Source organism: Diabrotica undecimpunctata, chromosome 4, assembly GCF_040954645.1.
Source record: "Diabrotica undecimpunctata isolate CICGRU chromosome 4, icDiaUnde3, whole genome shotgun sequence".
In the NCBI taxonomy this organism is placed as follows: domain Eukaryota; kingdom Metazoa; phylum Arthropoda; class Insecta; order Coleoptera; family Chrysomelidae; genus Diabrotica; species Diabrotica undecimpunctata.
The window spans coordinates 80,680,943-80,696,028 of record NC_092806.1 but is presented as its reverse complement, the minus strand read 5'-3'; the positions used below and the strand labels follow the sequence as shown (position 1 = coordinate 80,696,028).

General features: G+C 34.2%; 1 protein-coding gene across 2 annotated transcripts in view; it reads right to left on the bottom strand.

Annotated features, from left to right (window-relative positions):
- GluProRS (Glutamyl-prolyl-tRNA synthetase) overlaps window positions 1–15,086 on the bottom strand; it is a 432,648-nt gene that overhangs the window by 134,912 nt on the left and 282,650 nt on the right. The window lies entirely within an intron of this gene.

Here is a 15,086-nt window from a genome sequence, read left to right as displayed (position 1 = left end):
GGGTAGGCGGCAAGAGAAGGCTAAATTTGTTTTAAGAATATTAATTTTTGTTGGAAAAGAAGAATATTGAGAGTTTTTAGTTGTTGTGTGGTGTATACTATTTGATTTATAGCCACTCTTAGCCGGTAAGTTGATTCAATTATAAATAAAAAGTGTAAAAACCATCAGCCATTTTAACTTCTATAATATCGTCATTTTTCCTTCGTTAGTGATATATCTATCTGTCATTTCTCACATTATTACATTAAGAAATATTCTGGATTTATATATAGTAATGTTATAAAATCATATCAATTTTCTATTTTACTTCCCGGCCTTAAAAACATATAATTATCCATCTTTAAAACTATCTATTATCTATTAAGACTATCTGTAAAAATATTCTGCATCATACCGTTCTTTTATATTCAAAAATATATCCGTAGCAAGCTTTTCGTTAAAAATTATCTATTTGATCAATCTATTTTACATAAAATATTGTCAAACCATGCGAAGGTCATATTATCTACAAAATCATTAGAGCTTCTTGTTTTGATACGAGCTTCCCAGCAACTTTTTGTAATCTCTTTCAAGTTATTTCATTTGTTAATAAACCTTGTGTTTTTCCCTTCTTTTTATTAAGCGTAAGGAGGAACTATAACACAACTGTTCTTTTTAGCCTACTTAAGAAGTTAAATCCAGAGTCAAGGATTTTTTTTCATTTATTTTTTTTGGAATTTATTAAGAGGAAAAACAAGAATTACGTTTTGAATTTACACATTTGCCCGTTACCCTTAGCTGTTCCATCAGAGGTCCAGATCTCTCTAAGACTATTCCCGGACCACTTCAGGGAACCAGCCGGAAAGACCTCCCTTATTTAGCGTGTGGAACATTGTTCATTTTTATATTGTTTTATTCATTAATTGTTAATAATTTTTTTTATATTTCTTTTTCAATCTTAAATCATACTATTTCATTTAATAATGAAGACCGGTCATTTTTTTTTTAAATAATTCTAAATAACATAAACACTAATTAATTGTCAACTACAGGTCCAAGTTTTAAATCCTCCCTTTTAACTCAGTTGTACGATTTTATGTGTACACATTTAATCAGAGAGTTATTAATTGTTATTGTATTATTATATATTTAAACCTTTGGACATCTATCCCGTCAGGATAGTGTCCTCATTACTTTATTATAACATTTATTATAGTTGAAGGCCGAAGTACAGAGTTATATCTCTAGTAGGCAAATAAATTACCTTTTTAATTCATATCATTAAAATTTTCTTATTTTAGTATTTGTAAATTCAGATCATCAAGTATCAGTTGTGTATAACCAGGTAATTTATTTTTTTTTGTATATAACTAGGTTGACTGTACATAATTGGTGGTGGGTAGTTATAAAAGCAAAATTAGACTGTATATATTTGGATAGGGATTAAATTTTTGGTGAAAACTAAATACAGTAAAACCTCGATATAACGGACCTCTATTTAACGGACTTCCGATATAACGGAACAAAAAAGCCGGTCAAATATAAAACAAAATAAAAACGTACTGTTAATATTATATGTTTAACCTATTCCATACCACTGTATTTTACAAATAATTTCAAAAAAATCTAGCATAAGAGTCATTTCTAATAGTAATATGTAAGTATATATTTTTTTGCTGAAAAATATATTTGTAAGAGAAACATAAAAAATACATACATGAGATATGAACCTGCACATTTGTAGGCAAGAGACAGAAAGTGAGATTATCACATATTATTAGGGGATTCCTGATATAATAACACGTAGGTTTCTATGATTATATGCGTTTTGCTAAACGAACACATTTAGTGTACGCCAGTAAGTAAGTTAAAATTTTCGCAATCCTACCCTTTTGATATAGACAAAGGGAAAAGAATCAATCTAAAATCAATCAAAAACTAGATATTATACAAAATTTGGAGTCTGAAACGTCTGTGTCGCATATATGCGATCAATATGCGCATAAAAAAGCGAACTGTTTCGGACATAAAAAATCAAAAGCAACATAAATAAATTTGCATTAATGTGTGATGTAGAAGAGAACAGCAATCTCAGAAAACGAATGAAATTGGCTCGTAAAACTTCACTGGAAGAAGCAATCTTAAAATGGTACCGCCAACAACGTTCTAGAGGGGTCTCAGTTCGGGTAGTCGAATTGAAATCTAATGCAATTAAATTAGCAAATCATATAGACATACCATTGAGAGCAAGTGATGGATGGCTCTGGCGCTTTCGCAAAACGCACATAATCATAAATAAAAGAATTTACAGCGAAGCTTCAACTGCCCCAAAAGAAGAAATAGAACCTAGAACCTTTTAGTCAAAAATTAATAGAACATATAAGTAACGAAATGCTATTAGAATCTCAGATTTACAATACTGACGAAACTGGTTTGTCATGGCATACTTTGCCTCAAAGCACACAAGCCTCCAAATATGAAAAACCTAATTCTGGAAGAAAAATCAGCAAGAAGAGAATCTCGGCTTTGTGCTAACGCTGATGGATCGCATATATTGACTCCTGTAATTGTTGGCAAACCTCCTAAACCTAGCAACTTTAGCTGTATGTTTTTAAAAATACAACATTGCTATTGATCCCATGGATCAGGGAATAATTTTGGCAACCAAACGAATATATCGCAGAAAGTTTTTAGAGGATGTAATACATAGTTATATTGATCGATGGAGATAATGTATAAGATACAAGAGGGCAGCGTACCTTGCAAATTACAATTTAAAGCCAACAATTTTTAATTTTGCTGCAGCATGGGAGGAGGTGAAAGAGCATGGTTGACATGCTGATGGTTGACATGCATGACAAGGAAAAACATGGTTGGAAGAATTTATTTGACGGCCTAGATGCATACACAGATTTAAAAGGGTTGGAAGTTACTGATTTATGTAGGATAATACATAATAATGCCGGAAAACATATAGCTGGCTATATGGGAATAAGTCACAATTAAAGGTTAAAGTACGTTTATTGACGTTTCAATTTTCACTTCCAAAATTGTTCTCAAAATACAAACAATAGTAAATTAAATCTAATTTTTCCGTCGACCATCCATTTATGATTAATTTTAACACCCTCAAAATCATTGATTATGGACCCTTATTAATGAATGATTTTATATTAATGAACGATTTTATTATAGGCAACACAACATACATTGCTTGTATAATAATTTAACCACATTTAACGCTCTGTGATTGGCAGTGACCCGTGGTGTAGGCAACCAAACATATAGGTACCTATTTATATTCCCACTAAAAAATTATTTAAAATGACATAGCCGCTGTAAGTACTGTCTGTCATTGTATGTCATTATTTATCGTTAAGTAAATAAAAATTTAAACTAAGATATTTTTATTTCTGACAAGTTCGGTTGACGGAAAAGTTTTGTAACGAACTCGTGAATTAAAATGGCGATGACCAATCTCGAACATTAACGCACTCGCTTCGCTCGCGCGTTAATATATCTCAATTGTTAATCGCCCTTATTAATACACTTGTTGGTTAAATAACTATTAAAATATGTTTAATTTACTAATGTTTGTATTTTGAGAACTATTTCCGAAGTGCAAATTGAAACGTCAATAAACGTACTTTAACCTTTAATTGTGGCTTATTCCGATTTAAATAGTAATTACTTTAAAATTCCACAAGAAAATAGCTTCAGAACAATATTTAGAGAGTTGATCATAAAAAAACAGCAAACATCGAAAGTACAAACGAAACCTGGTTTCTTTTTCAAAACTGGATTACCGACAGCAAGCGCGTCGATATCATATCAACGTCACTTCAAGACGAATGTCCGAAGTCAATTAAATATAATTTTGTTTGTATTTTGAATTTTTGAAGTTATACTTCTATACGCGCGCTCCACGTTGGAAATTTGTATGGGAGTGAATCTGTGAAACCATTACATATGTAAGATAATGAGTAAGAGAGAGACAAAAGATTATTTTCTCTCTCTTCCTCTCTCGAATATAAAAATGTTCCTTTTGTATATATAATTTAATATTATGCATATTATATAAAGATATATATACATATATTATACATATAATAAAATATTTATTAATATTATTATTTATGTGATATGTTTTGTATTATTTATTAAATGTTCATAATTATATTATTCTTTTGTATTTCAAAATAATAATCTCAATAAATCACTGTATGATCCAGAACTGTCAATTTTGAAATACATTTGTGTTATGTCCTCGTAGTGTAGTAGTCAGTATCCCCGCCCATCACGCGGGAGACCGGGGTTCGATTCCCAGTCGGGGAGGACTTTTTTATTAATGTTATTACATTATTGTTATTTTTAAATACTTATGGATATTGCATTTTAATTTGTATTGTATTATTATATATGAAATTATGTTGCACTGTATTTTAGTGTATTGTTTTATGTATATTATTGTCATTTTTAAATACTTATGAATATTGCAGTTTAATTTGTATTGTATTATTATATTAATAACAAAATAAATAATGAATTTTACTGCAGAGTATGTGTAAAAAAATTTTGCATTCAACTCCTTTCATACATATATGAAAATAAAAATATACATTTTCATCAAAATATTGATTCAATCCTTCATTGTTAGTAAGTTGTTATTAATTCTGTTTCTCTTTCTGCTATGTCTTACCTATAAAATTACATATGTAATGATTGTGCAGATTGACTCCCAAATAAATTTGTAACGGCGAATGCGTGTATAGAAGTGTAACTTCCACCGGGAGTCCCGATGGAAGATGATGGAACTAATCATCTTCACAAAAGTCAATTAATAACATTCGATATTTGATAGTTCTAGTACTTAACCTTAATGACATTTACCGAACTAAACTTTATGTCTGTTTTATTTTTAATTTAAATTGTATTTGTTTCCTATATTTTAATTTGTAATCAACATCAACTACAATCAACAATATTCCAACAAAAAAATTTTTACTTGATGGTATTAAAATAAATCGCACTGCCATTAACCTCAATTAAGTAAGTATATAAACAACAAACTATTATTAAATTGTATTTTACCATGTTTTAAATAATTGTAGCTCTCATCTAATGATGCCAATGAAAATTGGCGAAATATAATGAATTGTTAAACAGAGTACACTTGGCTTTTAATCAGCTGTATACCCAATTAACCTCAACCCCCCTTTTTCATCTACCAGTTCAGCTGTTATTTTAGAGGATATATATATATATATATATATATATATATATATATATATATATATATATATATATAGATCTAGCAGTTAATGTGGGCCCCGTACTAAAATGGTATTATACTAACTCCAGAAGAATATACACCGTGTATATTATTATCTGGGTAGCGCTTTATGTAGACTCCGACCAATACGTAGGATTAAATGGACTCCGTAATAGGTTAAAACACTTTTGGGATCCGTATATATTTTTTTGCGTACACAACTAAACTCCTTCGATGTTGCCAATAAATTTGATTAGTCGTAGATTTTTAAATTTTACAGCAGGTACGTTTTGGAACTTAAAATTTATTTAAATATCAATCAATTTAGTCATCCCGAAATTTCACAAATACTTGGTTAATGTAGTTAAATATTTTATGGTGGTAATTTATATTACTTGCTTTAATTATTTTTAAACTTAGTTAGTGTCTGTTATAAGCTTGGAAAAAAGTGTCCATTTTTATTTATTAGTATTTTTTTTAATGCATTGACACTGAAACATTTATTATATAAATGTACGTTCCGATGTTTCGATTGCTACAGTTTATGATATACACTATTTGTTTCATAAAGTAGTAAAATTTACATTATAATAATTTATAAATCAATCTTAAAATTATAATTTTTTACTGTCTAATTTCAATATTTCGATTTTTAAATGTAGGGAATTCAATATTATCCTACTATACTTTAGATACACATATACTCTCATGGATACACTTATAACTCAGTAGTGAGTCATTACTCAGATAAAATATTTCGGTGACTTTATGGTAATTTGATTCTAGCCAACATATCTATTACAATTATTACATAATAATATATTCGGTCTTATTGTTTTAAAAAATACTTTGTCGCTTGTATACATTTTTAATTAATAATTGTATGTTTTTACAAGCTATCATTATTTTCAACTTTAAATATTTATTTTGTTTTTGTATCTTTCATTGTCAGGCATACGAGTATTTTATTTTTAATTTAGAAGTAAATGTATATATAATATTCTTTTTTCTGTCACTTATTTTAAATATGGTTCACTTATATTCTTCTTGCTTATTTATTTTTATTCGTAATACTTATAACGTACGTAATAACGTACCCGTTGTTGCAAAAAGCAACAACGGGTACGAAAGATATCAGGTATCAGGGGTGGTATTTGTCAATCTAAATGCCGCCTACGACACATTAAATTAGAGGACATTTCTCCAAAAACTGTATGACAAACTGTAAACATCGTTTTATCCGCGTTTATCTACACAACAGAAGATTTTTCGTATCATTCAATGGTATGATGGAGAACGCAGACAAACAGTCTCGCTTGGGGTAGCGTAATGGCACCTACACTGTATTACATTTACACAAATGATCAACAGATACCAGTAGATACTAGGATTTTCATGTAGACGATACATTGCACAACCAAAAACTTTTGTTGCTGCAGTGGAAAAAAATCTAATAGATGCTTTAAATATAATAAAAATAAACTACGATTTAATTTTAAGCCAAACCCCGAAAATCTTAGGAGCGCTCCTTCAAGTTTCCCAACACAGGCGCTTTCACAAAACTGAACATCCAATAGTGTGATGAAATCCTTGAACTCTGAATTTTCTATAAATACCTTGTAGATAGAATGACGGTATTAGATTTTTGTTTTGATACAGTGCAGCAACAACCGCTGATACGTATTTCGACCTTCTTAGGTCTCTTCAGAACGGTATAGTCACTGCTCTGAACCAAAACAAAAATCTCTCCCGTCCTAGACAATAGTTATTAAAATAACTATATACGGACGTAACTACGCCATCTAAAAACAAAAAGAGAAATCAAACGATTTCTACTTAGCGAAACCGAATTCAAATCTTAAACACTGTGTTTCCTAAAATTTGCGAAACAAACAGCTGGATAAATTATTCGGCAAGGGAATCTAAAATTGCATTCCACAAGCCGTTCATCCTGGTCAAAATTCGTAGTGAATTCAGTTTCTGGTACTTCAAACGAAGTAAATAACAAAACAGAATGACGGTATTAGATTTTTGTTTTGATACAGTGCAGCAATAACCGCTGATACGTATTTCGACCTTCTTAGGTCTCTTCAGAACGGTGTAGTCACTACTCTGAACCAAAACAAAAATTTCTTCCGTCCTAGACAATAGTTATTAATATAACTATATACGAACGTAACTACGCCATCTAAAAACAAAAAAAAATCAAACGATTTCTACTTAGCGAAACCGAATTCAAATCTTAACCACTGTGTTTCCTAAAATTTGCGAAACAAACAGCTGGATAAATTACTCGGCAAGGGAATCTAAAATTGCATTCCACAAGCCGTTCATCCTGGTCAAAATTCGTAGTGAATTCAGTTTCTGGTACTTCAAACGAAGTAAATAACAAAACAGAATGACGGTATTAGATTTTTGTTTTGATACAGTGCAGCAGCAACCGCTGATACGTATTTCGATTTCGTATTTTAGCGTAGTTACGTCCGTATATAGTTATTTTAATAACTATTGTCTAGGACGGGAGAGATTTTTGTTTTGGTTCAGAGCAGTGACTATACCGTTCTGAAGAGACCTAAGAAGGTCGAAATACGTATCAGCGGTACGTCTGCTATATCTAGGGCCTACGGTATACAAGGAAGGTAACATGGCCAGTGCTACGCTTCAACCGCCTATTATTACCCCTGGTTTTATCCAAGGTACTCATTTTATTCAGGCTGAGTCGACCTGGGGCCTATAGACATTTTTAAAAATGTCTAGTTGTTCTTGCCGGCGGTAGGATTCGAACTCCGGACCACCAGCGTGCGAGGCAAGCATCCTACCGCTTGCGCTACGCAGGCCCTAAAAATATTGACACATATTTTCAAAACATTATTTATGTGGCTAAGTTTTCAATAGGAATGAGGAGACAAAAAGCAGAAAAGCCAATAGAACCTTGTTGCGTTCTGACTATACTATGACGATGACCTTTACAATATATACAATACTTGAGACAACTGTTTGTCTCAAGTTGGTCATTCAGAATTATGTCTGTATCTTTTAATTTGCTAATTTCCATAGATTCTAATTTCCATAGAATCTAAAGATATCTTAAGGCCTTTATTTTAAATATACTTTTTTAGTAATGAAAATACGTAAATAGAACCTGGAATATACATGTAACCTTTAATATCTGGGATAAATCCATCTCCTGAACAATGGCGCCGATATATTTAGTTAAAATTCTGTGCACTTATTTTAACCGTTTATGTACTTATCATTCATATATGAGTTGTGACCGATATTACAAATTCATTTATTTTTCACCAAGAGACTCCATATTAACTATAGTTATAACTATACAAATCTGATTCGAAATATCGTCGAAAAGTAACAGTATGTAAAATTATTTTTAATAAAAAGTTATTAGCCATTTCTTATGGGGTTCAAAAGAGAAGCCTTTACGAAAATTTGAGTACAAATAAGACCACCGTAATCAGTCGTACTCTGGGTAATGAATAATTAATTAATCGGCTAATCAGAATCACCCGTTCAATGATTTTTGTCAAATCGGTCCTTTTTAGGATTAATTATTCTAATTATGTCTATAAATATAAAGGGCATATCTAGAGATAAAGACACTTTACTTTACTTAACCTTATCAGACATATGCGCTTAGCACAAATGTGACGTATTTCTAGTGCAGAAAATACATAGAGGGCAAAACCTAGGGTATTTGGTATTAAGCTGATCGCTGAAAATCACATAATAAATGTGAAAGTGCTATCTCTGCCGGCAAAGAACCAAAGAAAAACTTAAAATGAGAGAGGACAAAACCAGTCAGCTGAAGGAACCTTTTAACGATGTTAAGCTTGGATCCACTATCTACGTATATAATAAAGAATAGTACGGTACTGACTGAAGATCTGAGCACAAAGCTTATTATAAAATTTGGACCAAAAATACAACAATTACTGATATCCAAAGTCTGCAGACAAACAAAGCAAAGACAAAGTTGTTGCCTTGCTTAAACCTGGCAAAAACTCCAACAACCACAAAAGCTATCGGTCAATATATTTATTTTGTCAGCTTTACAAAATACTTCTCAAGAGGTAAAACAGAAGAAAAACTCAAATTAAAAGACAAAAGTTGCTATAGACAGTTGCTATCATGTACGTCACAAATACTAAATCTTGCCCAACACAGCAAAGATGGGTACGAAAGATATCAGGTATGAGGAGTGGTATTTGGCAATCTAAGCAGCAATTTGCAGCTTACGACACCTTAAATAAGATTGCATTTTTTCAAAATCTATATGATATCTCCTTAGGTAATAAACTTACTTGTTTTACTAGCGTATGCCTACACAACAGAAGATTTTTGGTATTTCTCAATGGTAAGAATAGCAGATGGAGAACGCAGAAGAACGGTCTCCTTTGGGGTAGCGTAATAGCACCTACACTGTATAACATGTACACAAACCATCAACCCATACCAGTAAATACTAGGACTTATTATGTATACCATACATCTATTATTGCACAACCAAAAACTTTTGTTGCTGAAGTGGAGAAAAATCTAAATCATGCCTTAAACACAATAAAAATAGACTATAAATCAATTTTAAACCAAACCCCGGAAAAACTCAGGTGTGCTACTTTAATGCCCCTAACAGAGACGATTTCACAAATCTGAACATCCAATAGTGTCATGAAATCCTTATACTCTGGACTTGCTATAAATACCTTGAAGATAGTTTGTATTACACTTAGTCATTCACAGAACTTTGTTTAAAACTAAAAGGCACACTGAGGACCAGAAATAATATTCTCCGCAAACTTGTCAGCTAAAAATGAGAAGCACATCCTTCCACCCTTAAAACGTAAACGCTTGCATTCTATGCTTCTGCTGCCGAATATACCTTGCGAGTATGAATGACACCAACACATACTTAACACGTAGATTTAGCTATAAATTAGTCATCCAAATTCAGCGGATATTAAGACTCACATCCATACATAAGCTCTACAATATCGTAGCTACCAAGACACCTAATATCCGAAGATAAGTAACTAAAGAACGAAAGAAACAAAATCTAGATTTGCAACATGTACTCCACGAATACAAGCCCATTTTATGACTAAAATCGAGAAAAAACTGGCCAGATCAACACATGTGCAAGATATACCAAAAATAAAATAAGCTCGCCATCTGAACCCTCGAGAGGACTCTTGCCTGCAAACACCGGTTAACTTGTGTGAATGTGGGGTGGTAAAAGATTCTTCACACCTTCTTAGTTGACTTTGCAAATTAAATTGCTCTTTTCTGAAGGGGCAAGGTTTAATTATTTAAACTGAACATGTAAAATACAGTCAGTAAACTATTGCTTATAAAGATCATTGCAAATTTGACACTAACTCCACTTATATTGATTACATATTACTTCTAAATTACCTTACCATTCAGAAGTATGTAATATTGGTAAAGTGATATATTCTGGCTAGATAAATTAAGCATTCTTCCCTTTTTTGCGGACTACTATCCATTTTTACACAAAAATATCTATTTTAGCACTTAAATATTTATTTTAAGATAACCTATCCAGAATTATATGTAGTATACTGAACACTCATCCCAGATACCTACGGTATCAAAAGGATTGAGCTCTGGTGGGACTCTTCCCATGTTATCGAGTCCTAGGTGACTTGGTATGTCGGTGTATCTCCCAAAAATGTTCGCACGCATCTGGACGTCAAAAGTAGCACAGCTTTCTACATGATCTTATATAGATGTTCATTTAGATCACAGATTTAGCCATACGGCTCTCACTCCCTCTAAGGGAAAAATTCACTCATCCCAGATACCTACGGTATCAAAAGGATTGAGCTCTGGTGGGACTCTTTCCGTGTTATCGAGCCCTAGGTGACCTGGTATGCTGGAGTATCTCCCAAAAATTTTCGTACACATCTGGACGTTGAGAGAAGTACAGCCTTCTGCATGGTCTGTAAGTGTATAGTTTCTTGGTTTTGACATCCATATCGGCATTTGTCGTTGTGGACCTTATTATTATTATTATTATCCCAGATTTAGCCATACGGCTCTCATTCCCTCTAAGGGGAAAATTCACTCATCCCAGATACCTAAGGTATCAAAAGGATTGAGCTCTGGTGGGACTCGTTCCGTGTTATCGAGCCCTAGGTGACTTGGTATGCTGGAGTATCTCCCAAAAATTTTCGTACACATCTGGATGTTGAGAGAAGTACAGCTTTCTGCATGGTCTTGTAGAGATGTGCATTCAGACCTAGCTTTCTTATGTTTTCTAGGAGGTTCTTCGGAATAACTCCAATAGTAGAGAGAATAATAGGTATTGTCTGGGTACTTTCCATTCTCCACTGTCTTCGGATTTGAATTTCCAGATCCCTGTATTTGGCGATCTTTTCGTTTTGTTTAATACAAAGATTATTGTTGTTGGGTATCGCCACATCAATTAGTGTTGTTTGTCTCTTTAGTTCATTAACTAGTATGAGATCTGGTCTATTATGTGCCACTGTTTGGTCTGTGAGCACAGTGCGGCCACAGTATAGCTTGTAGTTATCATTCTCAAGTATACTTTCAGGAACGTATTGATAATATGGGAGATGGTTTGTTTGAAGAAGTCCTAGTTTGATGGCTATCTCTTGATAAAGGATCTTTCCTACTGAGTCGTGCCGTTCCTTATATTCAGTTGCAGCAAATGCCTGGTAACCCCCGGTAATGTGTTGGATGGTTTCTTGAGCTTGACATCCATATCGGCATTTGTCATTTTGGACCTGAGGGTCTTTGACGATATATTTCAGGTAATTTTTTGTTGGTATAACCTGATCCTGAATGGCGAGTAATGAACCTTCTGTTTCAGGGAACAACTTTCCTGATGTCAGCCAATAGTTCGACGCTTTATTGTCGACGTGGTCTTGACTGACCTCATTAGGATGTCGCCCGTGAAGAGGTTTACCCATCCAGGTGCACATTTTTTCGTCCTTAGTAAGATGGTTTATGCGCATTTCTGGTTCCCTCAGTTTGATCGGTGTTGTATCATCTACTGCACAAATCGCGCGATGTAGAGTAGATGTCTCAGCCTGCACCTGAAAATAAGTTCTTAAATTAGTAATGTGTTTTTCTAGTTGCTCACTTATATCCATAAGTCCTCGTCCTCCTAAATACCGCGGTAATGTCGTTCTTTCTACTGCACTTCGAGGATGGTGTTTTTGTGCCTTTGTGAGGTGTGTTCGTACTTTTCGCTGAAGATTTTCTATATCCGTTTTTGTCCACTTAACAATACCAAACGAGTAGCTAAGCGCGGAACATGCATAGGTGTTTAGTGCCTTAAACAAATTTTTACTATTAAGGTGTGAAAGAAGCAGCTGTTTTACCCTTCGTATAAACTCAGTTGTTATCTCAGTTTTCATTTGCTTATGGTCAATCTTCCGCGCTTGCTTTATTCCGAGGTATTTATACATATCATTTTCACCCATGGCCTCGATGTTCTGGCCGTTTTGCATATCGAATCCACCGGGCTGAACCTTTCCTTTAATTATATTTAAGACACGGCACTTATCATGGCCGAAGTGCATACTAATGTCATTAGAGAAATTTTCCACTGTTTTCAGCATCTGAATAGCAATCAGCTATTCAGCAATAGTTTTAAATCATCCATATACAATAGATGATTAAGCTTTGCCACAACAGTAGTGTTATTTTTGATGCTAAAACCTGTCAGTTGAGTTCAGTAGCTGGGATAGGGGGTTCATCGCTAGACAAAACCACAGTGGGCTCAACGAGTCTCCTTGAAATAGGCCCCGGTTGATTGCAATATTTTCAGTTTCGATATTGTTTTCACCAGGTATTTGGAGGTGAATTTTTGTCTTCCAATCTGACATTATATGTTTTAAAAAGGTCACTATGTTATCATCGACTTTATATATTTTTAATAGATCTACAAGCCATTCATGCGGCACTGAATCAAACGCTTTCTTGTAGTCGATGAAAGCAGTAAAGAGATTCCTTTTTTTGCTATATGCTTGGTTAGAAATGACAGAGTCGATGATAAGTTGTTCTTTGCAGCCCATGGAACCCTTAGCGCACCCTTTCTGTTGGGGCTCTATGATATTGTTTAGAGCACAGTGTTGGTAGATACGCCGGGCTACACAGGATGTGAGCAATTTATACAGAGTTGGAAGACAAGTAATTGGGCGATATTTGGTTGGATCTTGGGTGTTATTTTGATCTTTTGGTATTAAATAAGTTGTTCCCTGGGTTAGGAAAGATGGTATTTCCTGCGGATTAGAAATACTGTGATTAATTAATGTTGATAAGCCCTCATGAATACTCCAAAACTTCTTAAGCCAGAAGTTTTGAATGCCGTCTGGTCCAGGAGATTTCCAGTTATGAAGCTCTTTGATAATATTTGAAACTTCTTCAGTAGTAAAGGGTTCGTAGGGAGCAGTAACGTAGTGTTGGCAGTTGTGCGCCGTATCTTCAATCCATCCAGCATTGGTGTTAAGAGCAGCTGGTGTGGAAAGTTGATTTCCCCAAAACTCATGAATTTCTTCTTGGCTTGGGTACGATTTATTGGCACTTTCTGCAGTAGAATTGAGTTTCCGATAGAACGCCTTCTCGGCATTCTCAAAAAGCATATTGTCGGATTTTCGTTTGTTACTAATTTTGTATCTCCTTAGTCGGCCTGAGTAAACGGAAAGTTTTTGTTTTAATGTATCCAGGCACTGTTGTGCTGTGTTGTTTGCTGGATTATATTGTGATTACTCTTCTACTTGTTGTCCCTCGGATATATTACTCTTCTACTTGTTGTCCCTCGGACATATTCCGTGATTTGACCAATGTCCCTACGTAATGCTTCAATTTTAATAAGCAGTCGTTTTTCCCAAGGTGCAACTCTGTTATATGTCCTTTCGATAGTAGTACCCCGTCGTGTTCTGATCTTAATGCCCATAACATTAGCAATTGCTGTTGCTGCACAGTAAATCAGCATATGCAAATATTCTAATGTATGAGCTTCCACGATATAATTGGGTAGGACTTCAGTGTTCATAAATTGTAACAGCGCACCTAGTTTCTTACAAGAGTTTATTTTTGGTAGCTGTGATCTGCTAAGTGGATTTGTTCCATTAAACTCTTGTACGGCACGTGCCATTTCTCTTACCAGGCTATCGTGCAACTCGCTGTTGTCCTGCTGCGTATTTACAGGTTGAGTTTCTTGCATGAGAGGCTCAGGAATCTGCTCATTAGGGATTTCATTATGGACTTGATCCACAACTAGCTCTTGGTTATGTATCTCCCGTTCGACTTCGCTTTTGATGGTATCGCGTCTAGTCTCTGGGATAAGATTATTTCTTATAATTACCCGGTATTGATCTGCTATTCGCTGTTCAGAGACTTGAATCTCTGGGTACTCCCTGCAAAATTCGGCATACAAATGTTGTCGATAGCCGATCGTTTCTCGATCGAGGTTCGTCACCTTGTAATAGAAACGCAAAATGTTTTCATTTATAGACACAGTCCATTTCATGCGCTGCCTCGGTCGTCCCGCTTGAGTGAGCGCCGGCTGGTGTTCCAGCGCAGCACCTTCAGCGAGTGGAGCTCTTGTTGTTGTTTGGTTCCCTTGTGGTTGTTGTTGTTGGGCTGTAGCTGATTGTATGACAGGGGCCCGCCTCCTCAACACCCTGCCATTATTATTATTATTATTATAGATTTAGCCATACGGCTCACACTCCCTCTAAGGGGAAAATTCACTCATCCCAGATACCTACGGTATCAAAAGGATTGAGCTCTGGTGGGACTCTTTCCATGTTATCGAGTCCTAGGT